This window comes from Carettochelys insculpta, chromosome 17 (genome assembly GCF_033958435.1).
Source record: "Carettochelys insculpta isolate YL-2023 chromosome 17, ASM3395843v1, whole genome shotgun sequence".
NCBI classification, from domain to species: domain Eukaryota; kingdom Metazoa; phylum Chordata; order Testudines; family Carettochelyidae; genus Carettochelys; species Carettochelys insculpta.
This window is the reverse complement of record NC_134153.1, coordinates 21,203,343-21,218,047: the sequence shown is the minus strand read 5'-3', so window position 1 is coordinate 21,218,047 and position 14,705 is coordinate 21,203,343. Positions and strand designations below refer to the sequence as shown.

Below are 14,705 nucleotides of genomic sequence, written 5' to 3'. Positions count from 1 at the left end.
CACTCCCATTCCAGTTGGTTGAGAAGGGCAGTCTGTGCCCAATGAGGGCTGCAATAGCTCAATATCCACAGAGGTGCAGATAAATATAGAAGTGGGAGCCTATCAGGGTTTAACCCTGGTGACCTGGATCTAACCTGCAGGCTGGAATTTGCCCACCCCTGCCCTAGAGCCTACACTAAGGCTGTGTGTATACTTTTATACTTGCTCAATAAAACTACAGTAGGGTCTCAGGATTCACAAATTTAATATTAATTAATTCAACTATTCATGAGCGGACAAGCGGCTGCTTCCCCCCCGGAAGTGCCAGCAGACGCAGCTTCTCCCAGGGGCCCCAGGCAGGAGTGCCAGCAGCTGGGCTCCAGGTGGGAGCCGTATTCCTAAAATTCAACATTCACAAGGGTTCTGAACACAGAACCCTCGCGAATGTTGAACCCTTACTGTGTTGTTGTTCAGCAGTACTTGCCCTCGCGAATGACGAAGTTTTGCCATGGCAAATGCATTTGTGAATGCTGCTTTGTTGGCAGGAGCACTCAGGCTCCCAGCTATTTTGGAAATGGTTGGGAATTCCCCAGGAGGAGCTTAGGCCCTGGCAGAAAGGGAAGTATAGTCCTCCCTACTCTCCATGCTGCTGCCATGTCCCTCACAAGGAAAAGCAGCACAAGTGAAAAGAAGATACAAAATGACCAACCCCTCTCCCCCAACAATCTGGAGGCCAGTACAGTAGGGTCTCACGATTCGCGAACTTAATGTTCATGAATTCAATTATTCTCAAGCAGCCAAGTGGCTGCTTCCCCCAGGGCTTCAGGCAGGAGCACCAGCAGCTGCCACTTCGCCTGGGGCCCTGGGCACCCCCCTCCCCCAGTATTTGCAAAAATATCAACATTTGCAAGGGTTCTGAACATGGAACCCTCATGAATGTTGAGACCCTACTCTATTCCAGGCACAATATTGAATGTTGTGGAGCTATGATTACAAAGGCTGCACCTGCCCTACACAAGCTGTATCTGGAAATCCCTCATTCTCCCTGGGAATTGAAGGCAATAGAGGGGTGGGAATCTTCTGCCCTCAACTAAAACACAGAAAATATCAGATAGTTGTTGCTGGATGCTTCTGTGGTTCATCATGTTCAACTGGGCTGTCATTTGTAGCTGCCACTGAAGGGTACCATGTCTAAATGTGCAGTTGGTTATGCCTTTTTCTGTTTCTGGCAGCTGGTGTCTCGCTATCATCTCCTCTCCCCCCCAGCACCTGAGTGATCAGAGGGACAGTGGCACAGATGTGGAAGAACAAGCAAGTAATGAGGCTTTTTAGCATCTAATTTCATTTCAGCACTATCCAGGTTAAACATCTGTAGATATCGTTATACAGTCTATCCTGGAAAGCATACCCTATAGTAGCTACTGTTTTCAGTCAGAAGAAGTTTGTTTCAGGAGATCCAATTTTCTACATCTGGCTCGAGTAAGTAGTCCTCACAACTGTCATAGCCAGTGATCCCTCTAATATTTTCGTGTCCCCGTGCAGAATAAAATTATGTGCACTGAGGCTTGTGCAAATGTGCACCACCAATAAAAAATGCAAAACCAGCTGTGCTCTGCTAATCACCTGGGTGCCCTTTGCGTTTCTTCTGAGTGGCTGCACATGCACACAGCTTTCAGGGAATAATGGTCATAACACATTCCCAAAGTAAATTGAAGAAATAGCCTTCCTTCTGTTAGGTGTTGAAGCCCAATCCTTAAGAGTATTAGGAAGACAAGGTGGATGAACATATTGGACCAACTTCTGTTGCTGAAAGAGAGAAGCTTTTATATGTGTATGTTGCTCTTAGATTAGGGCAGAGGACTCATACCTTCCATGTTGAGATCTACTAGACAGCTACATGGCTATCAAAAGATAAATTCACTAATATTCTACATATTGATGATCCAGTTTTTGGTCAAGGCCATTTTTGAAGATATCCTTGCCACGTCTTAGTGTCCAGGGAAAGATGGAAGATATATGATGTCTGATTTTTGGATATCAGTGTTTAAAATATGATCCTGGTTACCACCATTCTGACAGATATGTGGACAGTAGAATATTGAAGAATAGGAAACAATATCCACTATCTGAGAATTTTCTTACTATAATAAGATCTACAGATCCGGACCATCCTGGAGACAAATGGTAGAATGGAGGTGGAAACTGACACCTATTTACTCGGGTCTGCTATGGAATGGGGAATTTTCCATGCTCTGCAGTAGGGGAAATTGTATTAGATAGTCTTTGAGGGGGGAAAAAGGAACAATTTTTAATTTAGAAAAGTAGAATTGAATGTTTCTTGTTGTGCAACTTGTTTCACTAGGGGAAAGCGGGGAGAGGAAGGAGAAGGGGCAGGGAAAGAAAGGACAGAAAGATAGACTTCTTCATTGAGTGTCCCCGTGGGTGCTCCACAATAGGTGTCGGGCTCGCCCGGCGCTGCAGATTGGAAACTTTCCAGCAGTTTCTCCTGGATCGTGCATGCGCCAGCGCGCGCCTCTCCCTTGCACGTCCCCGGCCACGTGCGTGATCCGGTCCACGCCAGTTCCTTCTCAACCGCTATCAGCTGCAGACGGAATCCGCTCAGGCTACGGCCAGAGTCAGCTTAGTTAGTTTTGTCATGTAAATTATTGTTTTTTTTTCTTGCAAAAAAAAAAAAAAGAAAAGAAAAAGAAGAAAGGACAAAAAAAATATAAATATGTAGTAAAAAGAGAGAGAGGAGCGGAGAAGACGTGGGGACGTGAAGGCCAGTAGGCCTCCTGCCGCAGCGGGCTGGGGTTCGCGAAAGGGGAACAGGCACGAATCTAGTGCTAAGTACCCTGTTAACAGCTCAAAAGACTCACCACGATGTCCTCTTCAGGATTCAAAAAGTGTGAGTCCTGCCGCGAAGCTATACCGGCCTCCGATGGGCATAGTCAATGCATTAGGTCCCTGGGAGAATCACACGTTACCCAGAAGTGTTCCCATTGTGCTAAGCTCGCAGCCAGGGCCAGGAAAGACAGAGAAATGCAGCTGAAAATGCTGTTGTTTGATAAGGCTCTCCAGCCCGACATGCCGGAGAGGCCTCAACCGGAGGGACCCCCTGGGATCCATAAAAGGAAGGCGGCTTCCCTCACCCCCTCGGTGCAGAAACGGAGGAAGTTCTCTCCAGCCCGATCCCTGCCGGCGGTCACAGCGAGTGGGATGGGCGTAGCACACAGCCCCCAGCCGCATACTCAAACAAGCGGCAGCGCAGCAGCTCACATGGCAGAGGCTGAGCCTCCGATTACTAAACAGCCGGCACGTGCAGCACTCAGAGCGGCGGCCAGGCAAGCGCCGGAACTGGCGGCACCGCCACAGGTGGCACCGACCCCTGTGGCACGCAGCCTGCAGGCACCGGAGGACGTTATCCGCGCGGCACCGCAGCTGAGCGTGCCGAGCGTGGCGCCGACAGCGGGGCCGAGATCCCCGGCATGGGAGGGGAAAGGCGAGAGCAAAAACCCGGCACCGCAGCCCCTCTCCGGACAGGGCTGCAATGCTATTGTCAACAAGCCCTCCCCTTACGCTGCGCACGCCACCCAGAAGATCTGGGTCTCTTCCAGCCTATCCAGAGCCGCCTCCTCTGTTCCTCCAACCGGCATCACCATGGCTTGGGCCACCTTCGCCCTTTCTGGGATTGGATCCCTTGGAGTACTATCACAAACCAGTTTCACCACTGTCTGAATCATTGCGGAGATCTTGCTCTCCCAGACGTCGGGGGTACGCACCCCGGGAGTGGTCCAGGTCTCCATCCCCGGACCCATGCCCATGCTGCCATGGTCGCTCTTACCATGCTGGACACAGACACCCCAGGCATACACCTAGGGGCAGGTCCCCCCTGGCCGTCCAATACCCCCATGGACACTCCTGGCCGGGGACGGAAACACAGCTGTCTCAAGGGGAGTTAATTTTGGAACTCTGAGACTTTCCTTGGCAAGCCTCTAGGGAGCGGGTGTACCATCGACTGCAGGAACCTGAGAGTTCGAGGGAGGCTTACCCTAGTGGTTCTTGCTTGTCCTCCCCCGACGAGGCTACGGCCCCCGGGGACGTTGCTCCCCTGGACGACCTCAAACAGTTTCAGGAGCTGTTTAAAAGGGTGGCTTTCACGCAAGGCATCCAAACAGCAGAAGTACAGGAGAAGCATCACAAACTCCTGAAAAATCTGAGACCCCCGGCTTCATCCAAAATCGCTATCCCTCTCGACGAAGCCATCATGGAGTCAGCCACCACCATATGGCAGGCCCCAGCTTCCGCTCCGCCTATAAACAAGAGAGCGGATAAGAAATACTTCATCCCGGCGAAGGGCATGGAGTTCCTCTTTAGTCACCCACAACCAAATTCATTGGTGGTAGAATCGTCTCAGCAGAGATCAAAGACTTCTCAGTACAAATCGGGGGGTTCAGACAAAGATGCCAAGAAGGTAGAGCTGTTTGGCAGAAAGGGGTATTCCTCCTCCACCCTGCTGTTGAGAGTGGCAAATTATGCAGCACATCTAGCGAACCATAATTTTGACAATTACTCCAGGCTTACTTCTCTCATGGATTCGCTTCCGGAAGATAACAAGCCGGTGTTGAAGGCGATTGTGCAAGAGGGCTATGCGGCTTCGAGGACAGGAGTCCAGATCGCCCTGGACGTGGCGGACACGGCGGCACGCTCAACAGCTACAGCAATGGTCATGCGCAGAGAATACTGGCTTCAGACATTGGGTATCCCGAGGGATCTGCAGGCGAAGATTGTTGATCTCCTTTGACACTCAAAAGCTGTTTGCAGATTCAACCGATTCGGTCCTTCACTCCAGTAAGGACTCCAGAGCTACACTTCGAACCCTGGGTATTTATACCCCTCCATATAGGAAGAAAAAGTATTACCCTCAACAAAGACGATACCTGTACCAACCACAGCTTGCTCAGTACCAACGGGGCTACGACCAAGGGCGACATCAACAGCAGCAACAGTATAGAACTCCCAGGCGACGTTCTCAACAATGCCGCGCATCCTCGGGGCAGGCCCAAAGGCAACAAGTTTGACGGGCAGGTCGAGGGCTGCATTATCACTACCATCGTGCAATGCCATCCCCAGCTAATGTTCCATCATCGCCTCCGACCGTTTCACCCCCAATGGCAAAAGATCACCGCAGACAAATGGGTACTGGAGATCATAGCTATGGGTTACGCGATCCCCTTCCAGTCGCTCCCACTGCCGAAACCTCCGCCCAGGCCCCACCTCAGGGACGCTTCCCACGAGGCGAGACTCAAACAGGAGGTGGACCACCTTATGTTCATAGGGGCGCTGGAAAGAGTGCCGGAGCAATTCCAGGGGAAAGGTTTTTATTTACGCTACTTCCTTACAGAGAAGAAAACAGGAGGCTGGAGGCCCATTTTAGATCTTCGGGGCCTCAACCGGTACTTGCGCAAACAGTGTTTTCGGATGATCACAGTCGCCTCTATACTCACGGCACTGGACGATGGAGATTGGTTTGCATCCCTCGACTTACAAGATGCGTATTTTCATATAACGATCCACCCAGCACACAGACGCTTCCTTCGTTTTATGGTCGGCAAGGAGCATTTCCAGTACAAGGTTCTCCCGTTCGGCCTCTCCTCAGCCCCCAGAGTCTTTACGAAAACCCTGGCAGTGGTGTCAGCCTACATGCACAAACAGGGGGTATTTATATTCCCATACCTGGACAACTGCCTATTGAAAGGGGCCTCGAAGGCAGAGGTACTATGCATGATACACGTAACAGCAGACACGTTTTCTTCACTGGGCCTGGTCATCAACCTCGCAAAGTCAAAGACCAACCCCACACAAGACATAGAGTTTATAGGGGCATGTATAAACTCTATTACAGCAAGGGTCTATCTACCCGACGCCTGCTTTCGCGCCATCAGTTCGCTGGTGCAAGTCATTATATACAGCCCCACGGTGCCGGTCTTAATGTGCTTGCAGCTGCTAGGCCACATGGCGGCGGCGGCAACGTTTGTGGTGCGGAACACCAGATTGCATATGCGCAGCCTGCAACATTGGCCGGCGAGCATCTACAAGCCGGCATCCCACACAGTCCGCAGGGTGGTGTCGCCCACGACAGAGGTGCGCAGATCCCTGCAGTGGTGGGTAAACCCCAAGAACATGCTAACGGGTACCCTTCCACCAACCACAAATCTCTATTTTTCTTACTACCGACGCTTCCCACATAGGATGGGGAGCACACATCGGCGACAAGGTGACGCAAGGACTATGGTCCCCTATGGAACAGTCACTGCACATAAATATACTGGAGCTCAGAGCAGTGTTCAACGCCTGCAAACATTTTCGAGACCACATACAAGGCAAAGTGGTCGGGATCAATACAGACAATACCTCCACCATGTTTTATATAAATCGACAAGGAGGAGCTCGATCCCGTGCCCTATGTGCGGAAGCAGTCCAGCTGTGGAACTGGTGCATCGCCAACAATATAACGTTGAAAGCCTCGTATTTGCCGGGCGCTCACAACGTGAAAGCAGACCAGCTGAGCAGGCGCTTTGCACTCACGCACGAATGGCAGATCCGCTCCGATCTGCTACGATTGATCTTTCACACTTGGGGGTTTCCTCAGATAGATCTGTTTGGCACTCAGCATGACAAGAAGTGCCCCCAGTACTGCTCCAGGGCAGGATTGGGGCGGGGGTCCCTGGGGGACGCATTCGCAATTTCATGGAAGGGCCCCCTACTTTATGCGTTTCCCCCCACAGTGCTCATCCACAAGGTCTTGCAGAAGGCCAGAAGGAAGAGAGCCCGCATGATTCTAGTAGTCCCAACATGGGATCGACAGCAATGGTTCCCCTTGCTTCTGCGCATGTCGGACCGCCCACCGCTCCCCCTTCCGGTGGCGCCAAACCTACTCACGCAGGCCCAGGGGTCCATAGTGCACCCACACCCTTAAGGCCTGCGCTTACAAGCATGGCTAATCCATGGCTCAGCTCCCTAGAAAGCACGTGTATGGAGGGAGTACAGCAAGTCCTGGAGAGTAGCCGAAGGACCTCCACCAGGAAGACTTACAAGCAGAAATGGACTCGATTCACTGCATGGTGTTCTGCCAAGCAGCTAGCTCCCCTTGACGTTCCTATACCTGTAATACTAGAATACTTATTGGACCTCAAGAGGGGCGGGCTTTCCCTATCCTCACTAAAGGTCCACCTCGCCGCTATATCTGCCTTTCGGCATGAAGAGGAGGGGCCCACGGTATTTGCCCATCCTATTGTTACCAGGTTCCTGAAGGGGCTGGTAAACCTGTACCCCCCTCGGAAACCGCTTCCACCATCGTGGAACTTGGACCTGGTGCTCAGCGCGCTAACGGGCCCGCCATTTGAACCCTTAGCCACGGTTCCCCTACGTCTCCTTACGATAAAAACAACCTTCCTCCTTGCAATTACGTCAGCTCGCAGGGTGAGCTCGCTCGCAGCAGTTATGGCAACGCCGCCCTGCACAGTATTCTCAAAGGAGGCGGTAACTTTACGGCTGCACCCAGCCTTTGTTCCGAAAGTTTCTTCAGAGTTCCACCTTAACGAACCCATAGTTTTACCCGAAGCCTCACAGCTCCAGCAAGGAGGCACGCCTACATCTCCTGGATGTGAGGAGGGCGTTGGCCTTCTACATAGACAGAACTAAGTCCTTCCGGAAAACGAACAGACTTCTAGTCTCTCTCGCTCCCAGGTCAAAAGGAGAGGGTCTCTCTTCACAGAGAATCTCGAAGCACATTGTGTCCTGTATAAAAATGTGCTACGAACTTCGAAAGACTCGTTTGCTGGCCCCCCCTAGGGCTCACTCCACCAGGGCGGTGGCAGCATCAACAGCCTTTTTCAAGGGCATCGCGTTAAAAGACATCTGTAGAGCAGCGACCTGGTCATCCTATGACACCTTCGCCAAGCATTATGCCCTACATCGGGTATTCCAAGAGGATACCCGCCTCTCGACAGCGGTCCTTTCGGGGGCAAGCTGCACATAAACCGATTACCCACCTCCTTACTTGGGTTACTGCTGGGTAGTCACCTATTGTGGAGCACCCACGGGGACACTCGATGAAGAGAAGTTACTCACCATAGTAACGATGGTTCTTCGAGATGTGTCCCCATGGGTGCTCCACCACCCGCCCATCCTCCCCGCTTCGGATCTCTGTTTAGTGTTTTTCAGGAGCATCCGAGGCGATTGGTCAAGGAACTGGCGGGGACCGGATCGCGCACGTGGCCGGGGATGTGTAAGCGAGCGGCGCGCACCGGCGCATGCGCAATCCAGGAGAAACTGCTGGAAAGTTTCCGATCTGCAGCGCTGGCCGAGCCCGACACCTATTGTGGAGCACCCACAGGGACACATCTCGAAGAACCATCGTTACTACAGTGAGTAACTTCTCTTTCCGAAAAAGGGTTACTCCTCTGCTGCTGGTGACTGACAGATCTGAGTCTATCCCCATTTTGTATCTTATTACTCATAGAAAGGAAATGCTACCTCTCAGGTCTGTTAAGGATTTTGGATATTATGAATGGATATTTAAATATATTTGAAGACATATAGAAAATAGGTAAAAATTTCAAATGACAAATGTGATGTTTTCTTTGCCTGCCATACTCAAGGTTTATCTAACTTTAAATCCTGTAGTCTTTTTCTGAGAGTTTATGGCATCTTGGATTCTAGCCTTACATTGTAACATTGTTAGGAAAAATCAGTGCATCATCTGAAACTGTGCTTAATTACAAATTAAAGTCATGGAAAAAAATTAGTGCTGAGGTTTGTTTAGTAGTGATTAACTTTTATTTTTTCCTTACAGGGAATTGCTAAAAAAGTGCAAAAAGCACTTGGTCTTATATCTCTCACCTTTCCATCTTGCTTCCCTAACACATTTAATGTCATTATCTTGGATCTTCTGTTGTTAAATAAGTCACTGTAATTGTGACCATGAATGGAAGATGGGACAGTATGTGGTGAAAGCGCTAAGACCAGGTCTATGCTAGGGGAAAAAATCCATTTAGGATATGTTGACTCCAGCTACGCATTTCTCATAGTTTGAGATACATACCTTAAAATGAATTTTGCTGCCATCCCCACAGTGGGAAGTTGATGGGAGAAACTGAGAGGAGTACCAGGGTTGATGGTTCAATTTAGTCCCCCTAGGCACACTAAATCAAACCCCAGAAGATCAACAGCTAGCACATTGATCCTTCCAGTGAGTATAGACAAGCCCTACACTACCACAGAGAATTCTTTCCAAGGTGTTCAGGACTGCTGGACCAAATTGTATTGTTAGGATGCTGAGAGCCACTGAACCTTTTTCCTTTCCTCTGCAGGACAGGTGGCTTGCTGGCTTGAACTACACTAAATGGTGGATTCTTTATAACTTGAAGTCTTTGTGGACTTCAGTAGGGCATCCAGAAGTTATGAGCCTACTACAGGAGTAACTGGGTGAGGATTTCTGGCATGCAATATACAGGTCAGACTAGATAATCAGGGTGGCCCCTTCTGGCTGTCAATTGCTATGAATTCAAAATTGGGGATTTCAAAACAATGAAAAAATCTAGTCCAATATAAAAGGACCCTCAAGTCAAAACTGAGAGCTTTAAATTTTGAAGACTAAATTTGGAGCCATCTTAAGCATCTAATAATCAGAAAGACTTATGAGAAGAGAGTGAAAAGACTGGGACTTTTTGTCTGAAAGGACGTGATAAGAAATAGTCAAAAAATCAAATGCTACAAGGAAATCTAGATTTTCCTATGTATTCTTTTTTGTGGTTTAGGAACAAAGGTATACTTCATTAGATTGAATGGCTGCAGATTTGAGGCTGATCAAAGATCCTTTGCATAATTTATTATTAATTTTCAATTAATTATGCTACAATACATTGTATGCTAATGCTACAGGATTTTGAGGTCAAGAGCTTAGCAGGATACAAAAAATTATCCATGTATAAGGATATAGAAGCACCTGCACTTATGTTATAGGTAAAAGTTAAGGGATCTACATCTCTGTGCATTGTGGCATAAACTGGGCATTAGCTCATTTGGGGAAGCTAGAAAAAAACTTTCCTTTAACAGATTATTGTATATTGTAGTTTTTGGGTTTCTCTCTGGTATCGTATCAGGTACCTCTAGTAGGGCAATTTCTGTATTCCTGTGTGAAACATACCTTAATTCTAAAGATCTCAAGGCAGGACAACAGGGATGTGATAGAAAGAACGAGAAATCTTTGAGAGCAAGTTTTTGCCGTGTAGCAATTGAAATGTTTATTTTGGATAAGGGTAGTCTTTTGAAGAATGTTTTTAAAAATCTGTATGTCTTAAAGACCAAGCATTTAAGGCTAAAGCTGAATACTCAGATTGCATGTAAAAATCTGTGCAAGGATTTTTAGAGGTGTGATTTTTATAGACTTCAGTAACACACTAATGAAATATTTAAAGCAAATTTTTCTGTAGCCCTCGTAATGCACATTTGTTTTTGTCGCTAAATTCAGTGTTGGCATATGCCTGTTGAATGGCTTCATTACTACTTTTTGGTTCTTCCACAGGTTCAGTGTTATGCAAGTAGGTCTGGCAAGCTTGGAAGCCTTTTCACTTTTAAGTTAACAGATTGGAAAGGGTGTGGGGAGAGAGGGGCATGGAGGTAAGGAATCTTCAGAACAGGGATGGAAGGAGGTTGAGAACTAAGATCTGTGGGAGACATTGCCTACCCATGTCTCTTATACCTGCTGCCCAAACTTTAAAAGTCTGAAAAATTTTGCCATGCCTAAGGCCATAAAAATAACTGGAATTCCAGAATTCCTGGCTTTTCAGACTCCAAGGCCATGATCTCATTCACAGCTCATGGAACTTAACTCTTTCATTCCAAAGAACTGAAAACTTGCTTTTCGTGCAAGAGCCGTTGGCTCAATAAAAAGTAGTATAAAGTTAGCTCTGCTTGTAACACATTCCCCATGTGTCTAGAAGTTATAACTTGCAAGATATTTGATAATTAACCTGCTAGTTGACACATTTTAACTTATGTATTGCCTCCTTTGAAATGCTCTCTTGTGACATTCCATGACAAGGTTTACCACTGAATCTCTGAATATACCTCTGATTTTCTATAAGAATATATCACTTGGCAGAAGGTTCTGTTCCTAGTGTTGGAAGAACAATAGAGGTAATGTTTTTTCTCTGCTTTATGCTGATGCTAGTCAATTGTATACTTTCAGTTCAGCCCATATACTACAAATTACAACCACATAAGCTTTTCTCATGGAAATAAGAACAGATTAAAAGTCATCCCACACTTCTGCATCAAACAGAACTTCTGCTTTAAATCTGACCATCTCATTTTTCAGTCACTAAACATTGTAAGATTGCCATTTTAAATTGGAAACAGGAATGACAGTGTCACATTGGGCTAATTGTACAGGGCAAAGTCACTTGTTAGAATTGATGGTAAAGATAGGTGCTTGGTTGTGCACTAAGAAATTTTGCTGGCTTAGTTTTGTTACCTACGAGCATGAAGAAGTTACGGTCTTTAACCATCTGAACTGTATTGGTTTACACACAACTATAGCCTTCGAATGTCATTTGGGGAAATTATTTAGTTATGCTGAGAACTCCTGTTAGCTTCTGCTGTGTCTATACCAGAAAGCTGTGCTGATATTGCAATGCTAGCAAAGCATTTTTATGTAAACCTGTCCAAAGCAAAAAACTTAACACTGCTTCTGGGGTTCAGAGATTGTTTTAAACACATGATTTTTTAAATTGCATCTGTTTGGAGGTTGGGCTGACTTTTTAAAAACCAGAAATACTCTGATTCAACACTACACAGTTAGAAGGAACTAGAGCATTTTTGTCAATTATGTTCCTTTTACGATTGTTGAGACAAAACCGCAAATCCAATTTTATAGAAAAATTATCAGTCACTTTGATGAATATATTTAGGATGAAGAGAGAATGAGAAATTGGCTAAAGAACTTTAACAAAAGTGCAGAATCCTCCACTGGAATGATTTATGTCTTTAACTTTTAAAAGCTGCAGTGTCAGATTGTTGTAACTGAAGTATATCAGCTGTTTTGCCCCTCAGTTCCACAGTTCATTTTTCCCAGTGAAAGTTGTTTGTATGTTTAGTTTACTTATACTTGGACTTTTTATATTGTATTTGTGGGTTTTTTGAATTTCTGATGATTCTTGCGGTTCCTATTTATCCTTGTTTGTAAATGTTCTTAGGCATATGAACAAAGAATATATGGAAATAGTCAGTTTTCACATTAAATTCTGAATTATCAGAATAATGTGTACAGCATTAATAACAGACGGGTAGTCTTGTTAGTCTATACTCCAAGAAAACAGCAGAAATGTAGCACTTTAAAGACTAACAAAGTGATTTATTCAGTGATGAGCTTTCATGGGACAGACCCACTTCCTCAGATCAATCTCATTTCCAATACAGATTGACATTTATAAGTACAGAGGATCAAAAAATTGCAATAAAAACTGAACAATCAAGTACATAGGACTGAAGGAGGGGATGAGCATTAGAAAGAATGAAATGGTAATATGTTCTACAACATTATTTTCCTCCTTTAATGTTTTTAAAATAATAGTTCTAAAAATGTTGCACCAAATACAATGCAGCCTCTTAAAACTGTGCCACATTTCTCAGTGCATAAATTCTAGTTTAGATTAATTTCAGAAGGCTGCTAAAGATTTGAAAGTGGTATTTTTGTATAGGAGAATGAGACGAAAAATTGCTTACAATATCCACTGACGTATTAAAATACAGCTTTTACCTTCTAACTATAATGTAACTTCCATCTGGCAGTGGTTATCTGACAATAAGTCAAGCTGGTGACGTTGCAGTGTTTGTTAAGCATTTGTAATTATGGTATTTGATATTTTAGCTTTGGTAATTTATTGGCTGAACTTCTGAGGTCTTCCACTCCATTGGCTGACATTTCTGTTTGGATATAATGCAGTAACTTTTGAGTGCCACATTTGGTCAATTCCAAAAGTTCCAGGCATCAGTAGCTTTGTAGGTTTTTGGAAAAATTAGAAAACCAGGGAGGGGACAGTTGGAGACACTGAGCCCCTGCTGCCTGTTTAGGGGGGTGGGGGTGGGGTTGCATTCTCTTGGGGTTTTCAAGGTTATTATATGAGGGATCATGAGCTGTCAGCCTCCATTCTAAATATTCTTTGCATCCAGCATTTATAATGGTGTTAAATTAAAAATACCTTTTTATGTATTCAAGGAGGGGTTCACACTCAGGTCTGCTGTGTGAAAGGCACTAGCAGCACAAAAGTTTTTGAGAACCACTGATTTAGCAGAACCAGAGTGTCAAGTCCCTGTGCAATTGTCTGTAGATCAAAGAGCATTTAACATCAATTAACACATTCCTGGGACAGAGGGATCTAGGACTGCATGCTTGTTGTGTGGGGGCTGCAGTCGGTTTGCCACATGAAGGCGCATTACCTAATAAATTATTTTGTTAGTCGTTAAAGTGCTCCGTGACTGCTTAGTGTGCAACCTAGTTCACCTTATGTTTGTTTTTCCACTAGTCTTTCTGGCTTTTTTCCCCAATTTTAGCAGAGCTTCACCAGTACCATTTTTCACAAGTGTAGGAATAAATGCTAGAATATCAGTGTTGCAAAATCACTTTTTTCATCTTTCCTGTTCTGCAGAGCAAAGCATATCTGAAACATTTGCTAGTATATTTTGCTGAAACCTAACAGTTGGCTTGTAATCACCTACTCAGCCAAGAACATAGCTGTGATGTTTGTATTTTTATAAATACTTCAGTTTGCAATAATCCAAGTTACTAAATTTGTTACTGTTGGTTCCGGTAAAGTTAGCGCCTAGAATCTTCAAACTGTGTCTCTCTTCACATGAGAGATGAGAAAGTTACTTGAAGTGCACCTGTTAGGTTTAGAAATCATTTAGTTCCGTGCTCAGTTTTTGTGTGGTCTGCCTTTTTTTCCCCCTCAAGAAATTGTTAATTGTGCTTTTTACTGGTAGGAGGTGACTATGCTGACATTCTACTTAATTTCCATTTTTAAATTTTATTATGAATATTTTAACAGAAAAGAGGATAAAATGGAGCACAGAACGCCTTAAGGCAAGCTACATAATTTTGTACAATTCCAGGAATTAGGGTTGAACATGAATCACTGTACAGATGCTTGCCAGAGAAGTGGCTGTAGAAGTACAGGAGATATTTTATCTATTTTACTTGGCACTGAGTGCACTGCTTCTGCAGCACTTCTTTTCCCAACTAGTCTTAAGGAACAATCAGTAGGGAATAAAATCAAGGTGCCTTTGGCAGGGTGGAATGCAATCACTGGGCTGGTTTTCATATGTTTTTTTCAGGTGAACTCTGAAGCATCACAGAGATTTTGTATTCCAAAAGAAGAGATTTTCAAAAATGATCACTTTTTCCCATATTGCTTCCATTGAAGTCACTGGTAAAATTTCTACTGAAATCAGTAGGAACAGTTAGGCTACTACTAAATACTTTTGAAAATCCCAGCCTAAATATATTACTTTACAGTGGCTTTAAATGCTCAATTCATAAACATTGAGGATTTGGAAAACACTGGGCTAACTTGAAGTATTTCACAGTCTTTCAACATTGAGTTTTTATCTGCTTAGTGAAATCAGCTGCCATTCATCTTCTGTGATTTAAAAATTCACAAGAC

The 14,705-nt window shown here is 45.4% G+C and overlaps 1 protein-coding gene across 8 annotated transcripts in view; it reads left to right on the top strand.

Annotated features, from left to right (window-relative positions):
• The window catches only part of NCOA3 (nuclear receptor coactivator 3), a 186,203-nt gene that overhangs the window by 59,210 nt on the left and 112,288 nt on the right, over positions 1-14,705 (top strand). For 2 of the 8 annotated variants that reach the window (XM_075011859.1, XM_075011850.1), the window contains exon 2: positions 1,212-1,294. The exons of 5 other annotated variants lie outside the window; for them this stretch is intronic. The gene's annotated coding sequence lies outside the window, so the exon portion shown is untranslated. Of the gene's footprint in view, positions 1-1,211; positions 1,295-1,435; positions 1,459-14,705 lie in introns of those variants that run through there. One more of the 8 variants, XM_075011856.1, reaches the window with a different exon arrangement.